The 19,674-nt window shown below is 46.3% G+C and overlaps 1 protein-coding gene across 1 annotated transcript in view; it reads left to right on the top strand.

The window, feature by feature from the left end:
• Positions 1-19,674, top strand: part of DOCK2 (dedicator of cytokinesis 2) — a 462,975-nt gene that overhangs the window by 248,274 nt on the left and 195,027 nt on the right. The gene's annotated exons all lie outside the window — the stretch shown is intronic.

The following is a 19,674-nucleotide window of genomic DNA, read 5'->3' on the forward strand; positions in this document are numbered from 1 at the left end:
GAAGCTTGCGGTCTTGAACAAAAAGACAACAAAAGTCCCATTTAGAGGAGAGTGCCAGACTCCCAATGTGTGAATTCCAAAAGAAACCTGCTACGTCTGGAACATACGGTTTCCTTTCCAGGAGCATCAGTTCCCAGTGTGAAACTACAGGAACCTTAAACACATCTTCTTCCCATCACATGTAAACAGGTGGAGAAATAAAGGACCCGGGGCTTGGCTTCTTTCCTGGTACATGATGCTTCTAATGGAACGTCCCCATTTGTCAATCAGAGGTTCCTCCTCTGAGGCCATTGTTTTCTTTCATGCTGTCTCCCTTCTCTTCAGTGAGCGAAACTTATCTTCCTAAACAGCCTCACAGAACCCAGTGGGGTGTGACGTGGACATCCAGGGGGCATTCAGAGGGCAGAGTCCCTGTTGTGGCGTCTTGGCTGAAGTTCACATGTGGGAAAAGTGAGCCACATTAGCAGCCTCTGGGTATTTGAGCCCAAAACTTTGTTCACTTGGGGTTGGGGTCAGAGACCTGGCAGTCTTTATCAGCACGCAAGAGAGTCTGAAAAGGAAGAGACAACAGATGCAGCTGAGAACTCAGCTCCTGTGGGCCTGGGTTTCTCTCCAAACTCCAGTCTCCCAGCTGAGGGCTTCTGAGTGAGTGGTCTAGAGTAAGTCAACTTGCTGCCTTTGTGTCTGTTCCCCTAGTGAGCCAGGCACCTGTGGCTGCCAGGCCTTAAAGCAAAATGCCTGTCTGCCTGGATTATCTCCTCCTTTCATTCCCAGGCACTCACCCAGCCAACTCCTATTCATCCATGAAACCCCAGCTTAAATGTCTTTCAAATGACTCCTCCCTCACACATACCTCTGGTGCTAAATCATATCAGGACCTCCCTTAGATTCAATATCTTTGTATCACATTCTTTAAAACACAAATTTTATTATCCCTAAATAATCATTTGTCTATGTATTTATTTAATGTTCATCTCCCCCACTACCCTGTAAGCTCCAGGGTGTCAGGAGCTGAAGCCTTTTTTTTTTTTTTTCAACCACTAGATGTTTCTAGCCCTCCTTCAGGCTCACTGTGAGTGCTTAACAGGTATTTACTCAGAAAGGATGGCTGAATACAGCTGAGAAGAGCCTGGGAATGGGGATGGGGATCTTAGGGGATTCTACTAGGCAATCAGATAGTGACTTCTCTCTGCTAGGACTGAAACACTTGCTAGAGAACAAGATTTTCACCCAGGTTTTTCATTTTTAATTGCTTTCTAGGAGATAAATGTGCATAAAATTCTCCATGGAAAGTGTACCTTGTAATAATAACAGTTACCATTTATTTTTACTGTGCTGTGGGTTTTACTTGCATTTCATTACAACCCTTGTTTATCAAGTACTCACTAATGCACCGGCTGCTGTTCTAAGCACTTTCAAAGCCATAGCTCATTCATTCCCTACCCTACAGAGGTGGATATTCTTATAATGCCCATTTCACAGTTTGAATATGCTGGGGCCCAAGAACACACAGCTTGTGACAGAGCCAAAGTCTGAACTTAAATATTCTGGCACCAGAGTCTGTGCTCTTAAACTCTGACTCTGCTGCTTTCCCAATACTGCATTATCTCATTAATCCTTAGAACAAAACTGTGAGGTTTTATGATCCACTGTGGACTGATGAGGAAACTGAGGCTCAGAGATATTAAGTACCCAGTGGAGGAGCTGAGAGATGAACCCAGGAGTCTGTGATTCCAAAGTCTGGGTTCTTACCCATAAAATGATGATTTTGTCCTCTTGGGATCTTCCTGGTATTCAGGGTAGCAATTTGAATACAGAGTTTGAAGACCTGTGCAGGCCTTCAAGATGCAGGGGACTGTGCCCTGGCCTGTCCAGGGCAAGTGAATCTGTTTGCTTCAAGTATGAGGTGAAATGAGGCAAGTGTGAAGCCTTTGTGTGTTGAACAAAGGATTTTAAAAGACTATGAGAGTGATAAAATAGTCCATCCATATTTGGGTGTCTTCGAGGGAATATTCTGTCTGTGGCACTCAGCCTTATTATAAAGATCAAAACCTCTGGCTTCTCTAAGCATGGGTGCTTTGCTCCCAAGATGTTCTCCACTTGCTGCTGGGGGCACCCATTTTGTGGGTGCAGCTTAAGCCTTGATTCTCACTGTTCTGCTCTTCCCAGGAATTACCAGATGATGCCGATAGCAATTTTGGCTTTCCCAGATCCCAACTACCTTAAGAGGGCCAGCTAACCTAGTGAGGCTGGTGCAGATGGTGGCAGGTCCTGAAAAAGGAAAGGGTTCATCTAATGCTAACAAATTGTCAACCTGTAATGAGGTTCTAGGATTACTCCTCACATTCTGGGCTCAAATCCTTGTCCCTTCCTGGCTGAAGGATTTGGGGCAGTATTTATTCTCTCCTAACCTCATGGTTTTCATCTGTAATATGGAGATGACATAGAGCATAGACACTGCATTTATGTGGGTCTGATGGCAGAAGTAATGAGCCCGTGCATGCAAAGTCCTCATTACAGAGCTCAGGCCACAGATCACTTAGGCTACAATTTTCTGAAGCTGGTTTTCCTAAGCGCTAATATCTACTGAACTTTGGCTATGTGCCAGGCATTGTCATAGGTGTCCATTTATTTTTGTCCTTCATAATTTTCATGACAGTCTTAGAGGCAGGCACTGTCAGTCATGCCTTTTGTAAATGAGGAAACTGAGGCACAGAAGGTTAAGTAATTTGTCCCAAGTCGTTTACCCTGTGAACCCAAGCACTGACCCTGGAGCGTCAGCTCCTAACCACTGGGATTTCCTGCCTTCTCCAGAACTAGGAAAGGACTAATCTTGTTAGGCTGTCAGGCAGGTCTCAAAGTCCTTTCACATTTTCCTTTTGAAAGTCAGCCACTATTCTGGTTTTCACCTTGCTTTTCCTCTAGGAAATGTGTACATCCCTGACATGTTTTATTTTAATCTTTAAAAACAGATTTCTATTTTTAAAGCATTACAGGTTCATTGCAAAAAAAATCAAATAGTGTAGATAAAGAAAGGAAGGAAAAAAATCGCCTGGTATCTCACTGTCAGAAAGAGCCACTGTGCACCAGTGGTTTAGTGAGGCGCATGCTAGGCACTTTCTGCGCAACATTCGCAGTCATAGCAGGCATGTTGTATACATGCAGATTTATAGGAAGCCTTTTTTTTTTTCCAGTAAACCACATGGAGAGATTTCCACATTATGGCACATAGATTTGCACCGTCATTTAAGTAGGCTAATAGCACTCTGTTGTCTAGTTATAGCATGATCTATTCAAATAATATCCTTTTGTGGATATTTAGGTTGTTTCTAAATATTTGATATTATTAATAATCCTATAAATAACATTTTTCTCTCTGTGAACTTTGGAGCACTTGTCTAATTATTTTCTTGGAATAAATTTGTGAAAGAAGAGTTCGTGGATTAAAGGCATTTTACATTTCATTGGTATTACTTCTTTTCTTTCCAGAAAGTTCTACCAATGGGCAGCCCTGCTATTGGCTGCATGAGAAAGCCTTTTCACCAGAGCCTCTTTGTCACTGTTTGGTCAGTTTCTGATGATGTTTTTCATCATTACTTATAAAATGGGAGAGAAATTGTATCTCATTCTCACTATGGTACTTACTCAAGATTGGGCATTTTCTATGTGCTTATTTGTTTTATACTACATTTCATACAGGTAAACAATGAAAAACTGAAAGGGACAATGTGAGCAATTAAGCTTTCACAAGAGTGAAAACTCTTGTGTCCTAGACATGACCTAGGAAGCTTAGCAAATACAAACATTTACACCTTTAAAAAACTGCATATTTACATTGGAGAAGGAAATGGCAACCACTGTGATATTCTTGCCTGGGAAATCCCATGGACAGAGAGGCCTGGCGGGCTACAGTCCATGGGGTTGCGCAGAGTTGGACATGACTAAGCAACTTGGCACCTTTTGCCCACCATGCGTACCATGACCTCTGCACAGACGTGTCCCAAGGAGGAGAGCTGGCTAAAGGGAAAGGCCTTCCGTAGCCCTCAGGTCTCAGGCTCCTAGCTCGCCCTTGACTGACAGGGAGTTGCCTGGGCCTTGGCAGTTAGGGCTTACTGCATGTCCTGGCCACGGTCCGGAATTGTTCCCTAAGGTGTCTGGGGGTCCTTGCAGAGCTTGTCAGTGCATCATCCTCTCCTCTCTTGATTACTGAGTTACTGACACAGACCGTATCAGATGTTCCTCATGAAACTGGCGTCAGTAAATATGGAGACACTTAGTCCTGTCTCCGTAGATCTTCAGTTTTAGACTTTGTCTGGAATAGACTCCCAGGTCTCTTCTCTGGCATGTATTTAGGCTATACAGTGAAGGCTTAGGTACATAAGTTTCATTCTGATTGATTTTGACTAGAATCTTCTGCTTTCTGACTATTGATCTGAAATAACTGATTGGCCTTCATGATACCGCATAGAGTGGTTGTGAGGATTACCAGAGATAGTCCATATGAAATGATCTGTTGTTAGCTTTTAGCACAGAAACCAACTGGAGACTCTGATCTCATGTAAGTAATATGGGCCCGTGCACTGTCTTGTGGGAGAGTAAACTGTAGGTGAATTTATAAGAGAGAACACACAAGGATGGCATTCCCGGGAACTCTGCCCATCTCTCTGTACCAAGTTTATATTTCATATGTCCCCGTGTGCAGTTACTATCTGATGACAGTTGGTCTCCTCAATTAGACTACCGAGGAAAGTGGTCACAGTCCACTGGAACTCCTACCTCCAGCTTGACAGAGAGCAAGTGCTAAGTAAACTCGTCAAAGGCATGAACATAACCCCGTGTTGCTTTCATTTGCCTTAGCTTCTATGGCAGATGATAGTTCTGTAGTTAGTACAGGTGGGGCCAGTGGTAAAGAACCCACCTGCCAATGCAGGAGACGTGAGAACCGCGGGTTTGCTCCCTGGGTGGGGAAGATCTCCTGGAAGAGAGCACGGCAACCCACTTCAGTTTTCTTGCTTGGAGGATCCCATGGACAGAGGAGCCTGGAGGGCTACCGTTCATAGTGTTGCACAGAGTCAGACATGGCTGAAGTGACTTAGCATGCACATGTGGAATAAATGTTTGTGTAACTAATTAAGAGCAAATAAATTAACTTGCTTCCTTTTTCTTTTCAGTGGTATATTATCAATGATATATTTTCAGTAGTTTTCTGTGATGAATAAACTGTATCCCTTAGTAGATTATGCTGGCTCTGTTTATGACTCACATTCAATTCAGTTAAACTTTATTGAGAATCTGTTATGATCTTGACACTGTGATAAACACCATGGAGATTATAAAGAAGAATAAGACCTAAGCTCTATCATAGCACTAAGAAGGGACCTGGTAATGCCGTGTTACATGGAATCAGTCCCCAGGAAGTGGTACAGACGGGGTTGACTCAGAGGAGGACGCTTGATTCATTTCGTGTACTCAAATGCTGCTGTATCAGGGTGCTCCAGAGGTGCTTTATGTTTCAAATGGGGTTTGGACTTTGTCCTTTTCTCCAGGAGTCAGCAGGTGTTTGTTTTTTTTTTTTTTCATAAAAGGCCAGATAGTAAATATTTTTAGCTTCACCAGCCATAAGCTTTCTGCTGCAACTATTCAAACTCTGCCATTGTGGCAAGAAAGCAGTTGTAGGCAATATGTCAACAAATGGCTGCATCTATATTCCTATAAAACTTAAATGTACAAGATAGGCAATGGAACAGATTTAGCCTAAGGAGTAGGGTACAGTTGGCCACCCCTGGCTTTAGGCAGTGCGGAGTCATGGGTGAGTTTGAGCAAGGGCACTTGATTATGCTTCTGTTTTTCAGAGAAAGCTCCCGTTTGCCTACATGCTGCCATTTCCTTTCTCCTTCTGTATGCAGAATCAGTAATACTCATTCTTACTGTTTATACCACACTTTACAACTCACAAAGCGTTTTCAAATCCCATGTAATCCCTCCTTGCAGCGTTCACAAGCATTGCCCCTGTTTCCAGGAGGAGGGATCAGACCCGGAAGAATTAGATGGCTTGTCCTAAGTCACAGGGGTAGGGCTGGAACCCACTCTAATGGAGACCTCATGAACCCACCACCACCGCCACACGCACGCACGCACGCACGTGCACGCACGCACACACGTGCACACACACACCCCTCATGAACCCACCACCACCGCCACACACACACGCGCGCGCATGCGTGCACACACACACACATACGCACACACTCCATTTAACCAGCCGGCTGTCACACACACACACATGCACGCACACACTCCATTTAACCAGCCGGCTGTCACACACACACACACACGTGCACACACACACACACACACACACACTCCATTTAACCAGCCGGCTGTCTAACCATTTTGTGTATTGGCCATGTTTCCCCAGCTGGAGGATGCATCCTTAAAGGGTCTTACACTCCCTTTATGTCCTCCAGTGTAGGAGACACAGTGCTGAGTTTGTGGGATCTGATCTCTCACCTCTGGCTCTTGTGGTTCTTCCATCAAAGTTTCCATTCCCTTCCATCTGTATTCAGTTAGTTGCTTGGCAAATCTGTTGGCAAGCATTATTGCATACCTATCTGAAATAAGAGTTAATGTTTGTGATCCAAGCCTTTGCTTGTCTTTCCGATTTGAAAATTGCCCCACCAACTTTCTCCATAAGGAAAAGAGGGCAGTAAATAATTTGGGTCTGTCTTAATCTACACTTGCCCCCAAATGGTTAAGAAGTTGACGGTGTCTGTCTTTTACCACCTGGAATGACTAAGCATAGGTGTCCTTGGAGGCAGGATTAGGCACTGAGGGGCCAGTTTGAGGCCTCATATGTCTGGACTCTAAAGAGACAGTAGATCTGTAGTGATCATGAAATCCTTTTCTCATTTCTCATTGTGCCCTGTCTGACCTTTTCTCACAATTTCTATTAATGCCGGGTCTCCATCATCTCCCATCTGTGCCACCAAAAGAGAGGTCTCCCTACGTGCCTCCTTTACCATCCATTTTCTGCACAGCAGCCAGAGCCATTTTTATACAGTTTAATCAGGTCACATCAGCCCCTTCTTTGAACGCTCGAAGGGTAGCCTACCGAATTTAAATTAAATCTCGAATCTTTACAGAGTCTGCCAGAACCTGCATTGTCTGGCCACGTCTGCCTTCCTGACCCCATCTCCTCTCAGACCACTTTCCTCCTTGCTGGCCCCGGACATGCCACGTTCATTCTTATTATCTGACCTTTGCACTGGCCATCTCCTTTGTCTGGGCACCTCTTCCCCCAGGTCTCTCTGAGGCTGGTCTCTCTGCCCATCTAGCCTCAGGTCCAAGGGTGTCCTCTCCCGGAGGCCTCTCCTCACCTCCTCTCCATCATCCATGTCCCTCTGTGCAGCTGTGCCCTATTCTATTAATGTGATTATTGGTTGAGTGTCTTTGTCCCTTTTATTGAGGGACCTCAATAAACATTTTTTGAATGAATGAGTGAATGAATTCTTAGAGTCATACAACCTTAGAAATAGCACAGAAAACTTTAAAATTTGACACCTTGAGGAGCATCTCATTCAGTGGTTTTCAAATCTCTAGCCCTGGAATCAGATTTCCAGATCCAAGCTGGAACCCAATCCCAACATCTAAAACAGAATGAAGTCATACTATTCTAGACAAATGTGGGATGCGGTGCTCCCCCAGCTCAGAGTGCTCCCACTCTGAGCCATTCCCTGGAACCCCTAGGGTTCCAAGTAAGCCCAGTTTGAAAACCACTGAGATAAACTCTTTCATTGTACAGATGGAGAAACTTAGGCTCTGAGGAGTTCTTGTCTCCCTGTAAAGTCCTTGAGAATGCAGAGTCACTGGTTTGTATCCCGGGCCCCAGAAAGGTCCCTGGCACAGAGCAGGAGCCCAGGGAAGGTCTGTTGAGCTGTTCAGGCACCACTGAGCAGCTGAAGGCAGTTGTGGAACCGATGGCGCCCTGAAGGCAGAAGCGGACCAGGATGCCAGGGCTTCGGCCTCTGTTCTCCAGTGCAGTAGTGAGATGGAGGGATCACGGCTTCCATCTGGTTCAGGATCTGGCCCCTCGTTTCGAGCACCTAGTGGAAGAGATCAGCTTCCTGCTCCCCTTCTGCTGCTGCAGCCCGCAGGCTGCATTTGTCAAAGGAGGCAGGGAAGTTAGGGCTGCCATCTTTGTTGTTGTTGTTTAGTCCCTAAGTCGTGTCTGACTCTTTTGTGGCCCCATGGACTGTAGCCCATCAGGCTCGTCTGTCCATGGGATATTCCCAAGAATACTGGAGTGGGTTGCCATTTCCTTCTCCAGGGGATCTTCCTGACCCAGGGATCAAACCCAGGTCTCTTGCATGAGCAGGTGGATTCTTTACCACTGAACCATCAGTGAAGCCCAGAGTTGCCATCTACCACTTCTTTATTCTTATTCTCTTTCTTCTCACTTCTCTTCCTTTTTTAAATTATAAAATGTTTCAGGCATGCAGAACAGCACAGAGGAGAATATAGTCAACACAGCAATCACTGTTAACCCCCAGCCTAGCTTCAGAAAGAAAATGCTACAAAGCCAGTGAAGCCTTCCTCCTTGGTTCCCTCTCCTCTCTCCCTTCAGGTCCCTCTCTGTCTTCACCGTTGGCCTTCGTTTCTGTTTTCTCCTGCCCTTCTCCTCCTCCAGCTCCCTCTCCATCCCTTCCCCAGCTCTCTTGCACTGTCTTTATTACGCTCTCCTTCCTCATCCTTGTCCCCTTCTGCTTTTCTGTTCTTTCTCTCCAGTCCCTTCTCATTCTCCCTTGCATCCTTAAGAAGAGTTTGTGGGTCAGTGATTCGTTCCTTTGGCTGTTCAGTGTCAAGGATGATCGCTCAGTATCTCTTGGAGTTGCTTCTCCTGTGAACCTTCGGGTACCTGCCCTGCAGGTCGACAGATCTCAGGTCCACACATTCTCCAGCTAGGGGCACGGGCTGCTTCTGCTGGTACATCTGGAAGGTCGCCTCCAGGCTGCTCTCTCCAGGGTAGAAGTTTTACTAGCTTCAGATGCAATTGCCAGTCACTTTGTCCAGCTTCTTCTCATAAAGGACAGAGTGATATACATATCTATGGCTTTATCAGCATTTTGAATTTTTTCCAGAAAGCTTTCCAGATCTCTCTCACTGCATTTCTATTTCACTACATCAATGGGGACATTTTCTTACCATTTTTAAGGTTATAGTCTTTGGACTTTTAAAGAATTTGATGTACTCTTCCTGGGGCTGGACACTGGGGAGCTGCCTGCACAGACATGCAGAAGGATCTTTAGCATTTTGTATTTGTCATCAGAGGAGTAACTTCGTGTCAGTTGGAACTTCAGGCACAGGGTTGAGTGGTTACGTCTCAGTCCTCTTCTCCATCTGCTCAAGTCCAGGAAAGCCAGCAAGAAGCTGGGCAACGATGATTTGCATTCTTTAAACAGATTCGTTTGTGGAGTAAGGGGTTGGCTTAGGCCGAATCTAGGTTCTTTTTCCCTGTGGAGGTGTCTCTACTTCCTGTTTCAGATGGGGTGGGCTAGGGGTCAGTTACAGCAGAGAAGGCAGGAAGTGCCTTTCCTGTGTCAGCAACACCTTCTTTGGTTTTGTGGCACCTGCCTCCTTCTTAATTAGTCTGAGCTTGCACTTGGTAATCTCATTCTGTCAATCGTCTGATGCTGTTATGAATAAAACAGTCAAAGTCTTCCCATTCGAAAGAGACCTATAGTCCCGTGTAAACCAGCCAAATGCATTTGGCTGATTAAAATTCTAGTATTAATACTAGAAATAAGAATGATGCCAACAACCCTTTGGCCTTGAATAGAAATGCTAAAGTTTTCAAAGAGTTTCCCGATGTACTGGTCCATTTTGGCCTCACACCAAGTACTGCCAAGACCAGGCAGTATCCCTCCCATTCTGCAAATGAGGAAACTGTGGAAGGGAGGGGAGAGGTTTACCAAGAGTGTGGTCTGGTATGGCCAAAGGGACCTCAAACTTTTTCCATCAGGGAGCGTCCAGTGGGGCTAGAGGAAGTCCAGCGCCCACCAGAGGCACCTTGGGTGAAGGCCAGCCGATGTGGCTCACAGCATGGACTTGTTGAGGATGCCCACTCCCCGACATACACACACACACAACAGACAGTTGTCAGGCCCCAGACTCCGCAGCGCTCCACCCTCCCGGGTACCGCAAAGCCTTGGCAGGCAGCTGCAGTGAAGGCTTTCTGGCTTCTGGATCCCTGCCTGCACTGCAGAATTTTCACAAGGAGAAGGGAAGGGGGGAAGTTTATGGTCTGATCTAAGCGCAGATGAACCGAGAACTCAGGGGCAGCCAACAGTGTGCCGAGGCACAAGATTCCTGTGCTGTTAAAGAGTCCAGCCCTCAATTCCCAGCCGAGCAAAAGGTGCTCAAATCATTTGCAGCTGCCGCTGCTCTCATTGTTACCATGACTACCATGATGCATTGGGTCCCTACCTGCACAGACAGAGGTCAGAGGACAAAATCCCAGGGTGTGAGAGTCCCTGCTGGGAGCTGCAGCAAATCTCAAGTAACACCAAGGAATACAGTCAAGTAAAAACAGTAAACTTGAAGAGGATATGCTGTCAGACGTCTCCTCTGGTTTGGGTGTTCTCTGTGAGGCTGGGCATGTCTCCGTGGCTTTTTGTTGTTCGCTTCCTCCTCGCTGACTGCCTCAGACCATTGCTGGTATCAGCGTCCCCGTCTGACCCTCCCATACCGTCCCTGCCAGTGCTAGTTCTGATACCCCATCTATCTCCTGTGCACATCACAGGCCAGTGAGGACACCTTTTATTGCTTCTCACTTGGTGGACCCACGATGTTGGCCTGATGACAAGAATGCTCTGTGACTTACTGATAATCGGTCAAATCACAAAGGATAAAATGTCACATTTAAATATCTTCCCTTCTCCTCTTTCTTTCTCCTTTCCTTCTCTGCCTTCCTCTTCCTCCTCCTTCTCTCCCTTCCTTCTTGCAAGGGGAGGGGCATGTGAGCAGAGAGAGCCAGGCAGCACCCAGTCAGCACCAGCCCAGTCCTCCTCCCTACTCCTAAGGGCAGGAGACGGAGAAAAGCACTGAGCTGGGCAGACCACTTTCCCTGGGCCCAGGGGTGCTCACTCTTAGTCACCTGCAGTCCCCGGAATCTCCACGCCTGCCCCACCCAGAGAGAAGTAGCTTGAATTCAGTTATCCCATCCTGCTTGCCCACATGTGCCCCAGACTCCAGGCACTAGGGCTCCCGCCCTGTCCCCATATCCCCAAGTATAACACAGGCTGCAGGAGTGAGGCGGCATTCCATCTCCTGGGACTGAATGCAGACAGTTATTTAGTGAGACCTTTTGCATGATAAAGAGTTATTCGCAACAACCTATACTTGTTGAATGACCTAGGGTAAGTCGCATGATCTCTTTGAGCCCAGTTTCCTCATTTTAGAATGAAAAGAATATTTGGCTTACGTAGTGAAGTGTCTGGCACATAATAGGGATAGAAAGGATCAGCCAGCAGACCTCTTGGCTCCCTTCCTGCCTCCTTTCCTATTTTCTGGGCTGAACATTGTCCAGCGATGGCCCCACTTCCATCCCCTGCCCTTGTCTTGCTTGAACAGAGACCTTTACACAAATGACATTATCTGAGGCCAGGCCCAGGCCACCCTGCACCATCCGCGCTGGCCTTGTGTTGAGCCTGGCTTGCTGGAGAAGCACCCAGAGCCCGGGCATGGGAAGAGGGAGCCAGGAACACAGCTGTGCTCGGGAGCAGGTGATGACGGCGGCTCCCCAAAGCTCACCTTGAGAGGCTCTAGGGGGAGGTCCACGGCCTCACAGGGCAGAGCTGCTGGGGATGGCTCTCCTCATCTGAAACACCAGATGGGAATCTGTTAGAGCGGTCTGATCATTTAGGCAGTATAGCATGGTAGACAAGGGCGTACATTTTGAAAATGGACTGCCTCGGTTTTAATGCTGGCTCTGCCATTTTCCGAATCTGTGACTTGGGGTAAATTACTTAACCTCTCTGTGCTTTGGTTTCTCCATCTGTAACACACGGCTAATAACATCACTGCGTAAGTTTGCTGTAAGGTTTAAATGAAATCGCACTTGTAAAGCATTCAGGAAAGTTGCCCCTCAGGCCCCAAGCACGAAATCCAAGTTGGCTCCTGTTATCATTCCTAGTGTTAGCACCTTAGCATCATCACCACCGTCATTAGCATCAAGGTGTGAGCGACGACAGAGATTTCCATCACTCACCAGTCATGCTGCTCAAACGCCCCTCTATCAAAGCAGGTGCATTTAATCTATCAAACGTATGTATTCTCTCCTGCCTTCTGTGCCTAGCGGCTGTGAGAACCGACTGATACAGAAGTGAGTGCTTGTGACAGTTTACCATAAAAAGCAGGTATTATAAAACCGAAAGCAGTAGTAACTGACAGAAGATGGGAGGCCAAAGGTAGGAAAGAGGAGAAAAACTGAGCACAAACTTTGGTGTGAGTTTCCCAGTAAACCACGGCCGAAAGGGAAAGCCAGTGCCGTGTGTCGTTACCATTACGTATGCGTAAAACGTGTCATCTCATTACAAGTCGTGGCCTTTGTCATTGTCTTGAGCGCTAAGAAAAATCTACCATAACAATATTCACTATAAATATTTTTCAAATCTAAAGTTTCAGGTCTAACCTCTAGGAGAAAAGATAATTCTGATGTGATTTGGGAAATATCACAATAAAATTGGTTGAAGAGATGTGAGTTCTTTAACCCAGGTAAGAGAAACGGTGTGTGTGGAGGTGGGGGGGGGGACAGAAGAGGGGGGACATGATGTTTCATTGAAGACCACTACCACATCAGGTAGGGGGATAACATATTTCTGTGATGTTTCTGAAAAAAGAATCAGAACTCCTTGGTGGCATGCCCCAAGCATGCAAACTGAGTTTCAGCTAAAGACAAGCATCCCTCCAAGCTCAGGCGATGCCTCCATGCAGTGAACCAGCAGTGAGGTCATGAGTTCCCTGCCCTGCAAATGTTCATCTGGGACCAACTTTCAGGTCCCTGTGCGGGAACTCATGACTCTGTCAGAGGGCATAGCAGTGACTCCTACCTTCCAGGCCACTTTGATATTTTCCAGGTCTACATAATATAGGGGCAGATACTCCAAAGAGGAGATGAGCTTTTTCTCCTTTTCATATAGATAAATAGCTAAAACAAAACCCATTTCCTACAACGCTGCTATCTTAGAAATCCAGGAGCAGGCTGGCTAGAGCAGCCAAATCACTTTTGAAATTATTACTTAAGATAAAGACTATTAGGAAATCACTTGGCCAAGCAAATGTCAGCAGATTTGGGGGAACAGTCCCCTTGTCAGAAAGGATAGTGTCACTTGCCACCAACCTCCTCTGTGTGTCCCATCTGCCATCAACATGAACAAATGCACATCCCCGGGGTTCCCACAGCCCCAGCCCTGCTCTTCTCCATCCAGGCATTCATCAGCGGGGCTGCCACCATCTCCTTCCTCACTCGGGCTCCTTTGGGGTCCACATCCTGCTTAACATGCATGCCCAGTGCCTCTGCAGTGCCCGGCACACAGTCAGTAGCTGTAGCATATGGTTAGGTGCATAGGCTCTGGAGCCTGACAGCCTGGGTTTGAATTCCACCCTATCATTGATTAGTTATGAGCTTTCTGAGCCTCAGTTTCCTTATCTGTAGCATGTAGAGTACCCTCTGTGTGCTTGCGTGCACATGTGCACACAACTGTGTATGTTGAATGAGATAACAAAAGTCCAGCTTTTGGCATAGTGTTGGCCTTATCTATTGTATCAGAAGTCAGCAAACTATTTCCATCAAGGCTCAGATAGCAAATATCTGCATCTCTGGAGGTCTCTGTTACAACTACTCAACTCTGCCATTGCAGCATGAAAGTACCTGTAGATAATACATAAATGAATGAGCCTGGTATTCCGGTAAAACCCTATTTACACAAACAGGGAGTGAGTGAGATGTAGACCATGGTTTGCCAATCCCTGTGATTATAGGAAGCAGAAAGTGAGATGATCAGATGGAAAACTTAAGCAAGCACAGGGGCTACAGGAGAGAAACCCAGTGGTATTGCAGTGATTTCAACAGTAGTGCCCAGTGGTTAAGAACTCAAGCTGTAGACTTGAAAGATCTGAGTTGAAAATCTCGTTTGGGTGAATGGTGTATGATCTATGCACCTTGGTTTCCAATTATATAAAATGCAAAATTGTAAGTAAAAGGGTCCTACCCGAAATGACTAATGTGTAGATGAAAAGAGATGATAAGACATGGTGCCAGGCATTTAATAAGATGTCAGTAAGTGTTAGTAATGAGGACGACGATGCCAAACTGACTGCCAAGCTGAACTGAAGGAAACTGAACACCCTCCCCAGCACTGAGGACGCCCTCACAGAATGGCTCATTAGGTAGAACAAGGGCTTCTGATGAGGAGAGTGGCTGATACCCTGCCTTGAGGCTTCTATTTCATTATCCATGAATGGAGCCGGTATTCCTGGCTTTCTCCCTGCAGAGACAGGTAGAATAAGACCATGGTGGGAGAGCCCGCGTACCATCTACTTAGAAATATGATGCTAAGTCAGCACCAAAATCAATGGCCACAATCCCAGTGCATGTTAGAAATGAGCCAGTCTTGCCCTCCTCGAGTGGGTCTGTGGATAGCTAGAGGGGCCAAAAGATCAGTAATGGAGAATGTGAATTTTTGTCTTGGGCTGTGCATAGCTATTTGGAGACTTGAGTTTGGAGCAGGTCTGAGAGGCCTTTGACTTTAAATTGCTTTTGTTTGAGATTAGCGTCCTGGGAAAGGATCTCTTCGCATATCACATTTTGTTCAGGGAAGATGTTGCTGTCAAAGGGGAGGCCCTCTCTATTCCTTATGGACACATAAAGACTCCCTAAGCAGTGAAGCTTCCCTATGTTCATGCCGTGCTTTTTTTTAAAAAAACTTCAGAAGTTTGTCTTACTTTCTATGTCTCAGATTTCCCATAAAAAATATTTTGGACTGCTACAACCCTAATTAATGTTATCAGGTCTCTGCCTTAATCATATACTAATTGGTTTTGATTTTCAGTTATGTCATTTCTTTCCACTAAAATGATGGAATTTTCCCCAAAGATCTTATCTTTCCCCCCCAAGACTAGAAGCCACAAATTCTTTTTTCCTTTTCTTTCTTCCTTCCTTATTCCCTTCTCTCCTTTTATCAAACATCTGCTATGTGCCAAATACTGTGTTGAACATTAGGAGTACCTTAATGTTCTCAGGTCTAAAGGAGGAGATGGCCAAGTTGCAGACAGTATAAGAGGCCAGCTCTAAGCAGGGTCGGGGTACTGTGGAAATGAGGGGCTTCCCTGGTGGCTCAGACAGTAGAGAATCTGCTTGCAATGCGGGAGAGCCAGGCTCGATCCCTGGGTGGGGGAAGATCCCCTGGAGAAGGAAACGGGCACACACTTCAGTATTCTTGCCTGGAGAATTCCATGGACAGAGGACCCTGGCAGGCTGCAGTCTATGGCATCGCAAAGAGTCAGGCATACCTAAGTGACTTTTACTTTCCGCTGTGGGGTGCCTACCTGTTGCTGGAGTGGGGAAATACTTGCTGGTGGAGGGGACCCTTGAGCTTTATAGGGTGAGTAGGAGTTCAAGCAGGTGGAGAAGAAGGAAGCATCAGACTAACGCTTATGTCTCGTCTAGACAGGGAAATAAATGTGCCCTCGGCCTGAACTTGTCCCTGGCAGGACAAGGGCGTGTGGCCATTGTCAGGAAGACTGGCTTGCAGGAGGCAGGGCATGAAGCGCTTTGTAGGCCAAACAGATCTTCTGGAGCTACTGTTCCTCTGATTTGGCTGTAATTACGTCAAGGATGCTGTCTTCTTTGTCCACTGCTACTAATTAGAAGCTTTAATTAACAGTTATGCAGTCCTTTGATGAGTATAGTGATAAAGTAAGTTAATTATGACTTAATATGTAGAGTTTGTTACCCGCTATCTTTCAATGCATGAAGTCTATTGGGACAGAGGAAGCAACACAAAGGATCTTGATGGTGAAAAAACTGAAAAAGATTGTCTCCGATTATCAAGATGCACATAAAACCTGCTCTGGAATTTAATGTAAGGACGTTGATAAAGACAAGAAAATAGTAGATTAGGAGTTCGCCATGTGTCTGGCACTGGGGGACACCCTGGGATAAACCTGCGATAGCAAACAGTCATGGTTCTGCCCATTTCAGAACTTAGCTTTGTGTAGGAAAGGTCGGTGTTAAGCAAACGAACACACAAATAATTATAAGATGTGCTAAGTACTGTGAGAAAAGATGGAGTCCTCAGAGAGAATAATAGGGAGACCAAATTTACATTTGGGTTGGGGAAGTACTTTCTGAGACAGCGATGTTTGAGCTCAGGAGGGATGCAGGGAGTTGTCTAGGTGAGCAGATGGGTATGGAAGGGCAGTGTTTCAGGCAGAAGAATACTGTGTATACTGGCCCAGAGGCAAGGAGGGACTTGGCCTGTGTAATAGCTACAGAATGCCCTTCATGGCCAGAGCCCAGGGAGCAGGTCAAGGTTAGCCCGGAGGAGGTAGGCAGGAGCGGCAGTGCTGATGCTGCAGGTCATGTTACGTCTTTCAGCTGATTCTGGAAACAGGAGTTTTAAACAGTGTGTGTGAGAGAGAGAGACAGAGACAGAGAGAAAGGGAGAAAGAAACATGAGAACATTTGTGTTTTAAAACAAATTTTCTGGTTGTTCCAAGAAAATAATGTTTATACAAGGACAAGCTGACAGCTTCAAATCAGGACTTTTGAAAGACATTTGTAGGATTTTCTGAATCATTTCAGCCATGGGCTATGATGTAACTACTGAGTGTGCTTACATCTTTTGATAAGAAGAGGCACCCCCTTCTTCTGTGCGGTGGCAGTTTGCTGGGGCAGTGCTGTCTTTTCCTGCCCTCGTGTTTAGGGCATGTGTGCTGGGCGGCATACCATCCATCTAAGGCATCAGCCTTCAGGAGACGAGGATCACCCAGATGTGCAATCAGTCAAGCCGTGTGGCTCTCCAGCTCTCTTGCAGGGTTACTACAGCAGCCGTGGTACAAATGGGAGTGGTTCTTGCCCTTCGGGGATTATGCAATCCATCAGGGCAAACACCACAGAAACACTGAAACGACCAAGGGAAGTATGGGAGAGTCGTGACAGGTTGGTCCAAGCGTGTGTTAGCTCCTGCACCATGGAACTGATGAAGTGTCCAGACCAGCCCTCACAGGAGTGAAGAGGCATGCTAATGAATAGCATCACTGAGCGTCTACTGTGTACCAGGTGTTCTTTTAAAGGCTGTGAATGATATTTCATTTAATCCTCAAACTACACAGCAAACCCCATTTTAGGAAGCTGAGCCACAGAGAAGTTGAGTGACTTTGCTAAGCTCCCACGGTAGGAAGTAGCACAAAGGGGTTTGAACCCAGAGACTTAACTCTCCAGAGCTCATGCTCTAGGCTTCTATGTGATGAAGCAGGTAGAGTGGCTCCCTAGAGGGAGAAGCCAAGGCCTGGGTTGAGAAAAGTAGGAAATACTGAGTCTCAACTGTTCTGTAGGTTGCCTGCTACTGAGGTTCTGTGGGGTGGGGTCATTTGGGAACTAAGATCTCAGTTGATGTTGATTGTTTTAGAGAGTGGAGAACCTTCCTCCTGTTCACGGATTCCTTCCTCAAATGCTTCTCAAGCATCTTTGATCTGCTGGAACTGTGAAGGGTGCTGGGATGCAGCAGTGAGTTGAAATGTTCCCCCAGAGTTCACGGTATAGTGGGAGAGTCTTAAACGAAAATGGAGGTACTGCCCTGGGTCCAGTGGTTAAAACTTTACCTTCCAACGCAGGGGGTGCGGGTTTGCTACCTGGTGGGGGAGCTAATATCTCACATGCCTCGTAGCCAAAATACCAAAACAGAAAACAGAAATGATATTGTATCAGATTCAATGAAGACTTTAAAAATGGTCCACATCAAGAAAAATCTTAAAAAAAAAAAAAGAAAGTGTGGTGTGATAAGTTCTCAGCATGAAGAAGCCACAAGCTGTAGGAGTCCGCGGGACTGGCAGGCTTCCCCGATATGCTTTTGTTGTGGCCAGAGCGTGAGGTTCTGAGGGTCGGGGAGTCTCTTCAAAGGACCAGACATTAAGGATGAGTATGGAAAATGAGTAGGACTTAGCCAGGTGAAGGGTTGGAGGTGGCAGCAGTGGGGCAACGAGGAAGGAAATCACTTCAGGAAATACTAGACAGGACGCCTTCCAACCGAAAGAAATAAGACAGCAGGTTCTTCAGAGGAACTGGAGGGTAGGACGTACCTAGGGAAGTCTTGAGAACAGAGATAAGGCTATCAGGGAGTTCAGATCTCATTCTGAGGACTACAGGAGCCCCCCTGGGTTTGAGGGGAAGAGAAGGTATTAAGAAGCAGCTCTCTGGGGCAGTCTGATCCTTTGTATGAGTCTTGGGTGACTGTGATATGCTGATAGCATCTTTAGCAAGAGGCATGGTGATCTGGCTCCCAGGAAGTGGTTTGACTCTGAAGAGGGTTTTGCCTTGCATCTTCATAGAACCTGTCTCTCCTTTTCACACTGAGCTTGCCAAGTAGTTGAGGTGTGTTTTGTTTTTAAAGTACTCCTTACTCCCATCTGCCCATCTGTGAGGTTTCTAGCAGTGTGTACAAACACAGCTTAAAGTCTCACTTCTGGGCAGCCTCTCCTCAGTAGGAGTGGTGGGGCAGGGAGGCAGGAGGGCAGGAGGAGGGTCTGTAGGAGGGGACGGGGAAAGGTCAGCAGGGGTCATGGGCCTTTAGGGTGCTGGTGACGCCAGAAACCCCCTTGCCTCACCCTTTTTAGTCACTTGGGGGCCTCCCAAATGATTCTTCCCCTTGTGAGGGCTCTTCAGTCAATTAAGAAAGCTCCCCATCATTTAAGTCGGCAGCAGTAGTCTGATACAGATGCTTGGGTAGCCTCAGCTCACCAAGCATTAAGTATATTAACCACATTGGAATTTCCATCAGCAACATGTTATGGAGCTAATTTGTGGGTTTATTAACCCCCAAACTGCTTCTAATGAGGATCTGTCTTCATGGGAGAATGCCCGCACAGAGGCATGGGGCACCTTTGCAGTTGTTTCCCAACCAAAGCAGTTCAATGTTAGGGAAGAAAGTGGCTTCTGGGAAGGAAGTGGCTTCCGGAACCGGAGAGACACAGTTTCATTCCAGCTGTGTCACCCTGAGCACATGACCGAACCTCTCTGAGCCTTGGTTACTTATTTACAAAGCAGAGATACTAGTCATAGCCCTCTCACAGTGCTGTGGTCAGAATCAAGTGAGGCTGTGCAGAGTGTTTGGTAGATGTGAGGAACTATTATTCCCTGTGATGGCTTTAGGAAGGACTACAAATTCAGATGTCTTCAGGGTAAATGAATGAAGCAGGCTGAGAGAAAGATTGGAAGAGAGAAAAATGACACCCAGGACACAGCTGCTGTTCCGCGTCAGCTTTCATTGTTAAATGATATCCAGGTCCTACATTATTAGAACCAAGGATTTTTTCGGACAAAGCCATAATTTAATGCTAAATATTCCAGTTTTTAATGGGTGGTTACTAATTCAAAAATTTTAAATAATTTGAGGGGCA

This window comes from Capra hircus, chromosome 20 (assembly GCF_001704415.2).
Source record: "Capra hircus breed San Clemente chromosome 20, ASM170441v1, whole genome shotgun sequence".
NCBI lineage: Eukaryota > Metazoa > Chordata > Mammalia > Artiodactyla > Bovidae > Capra > Capra hircus.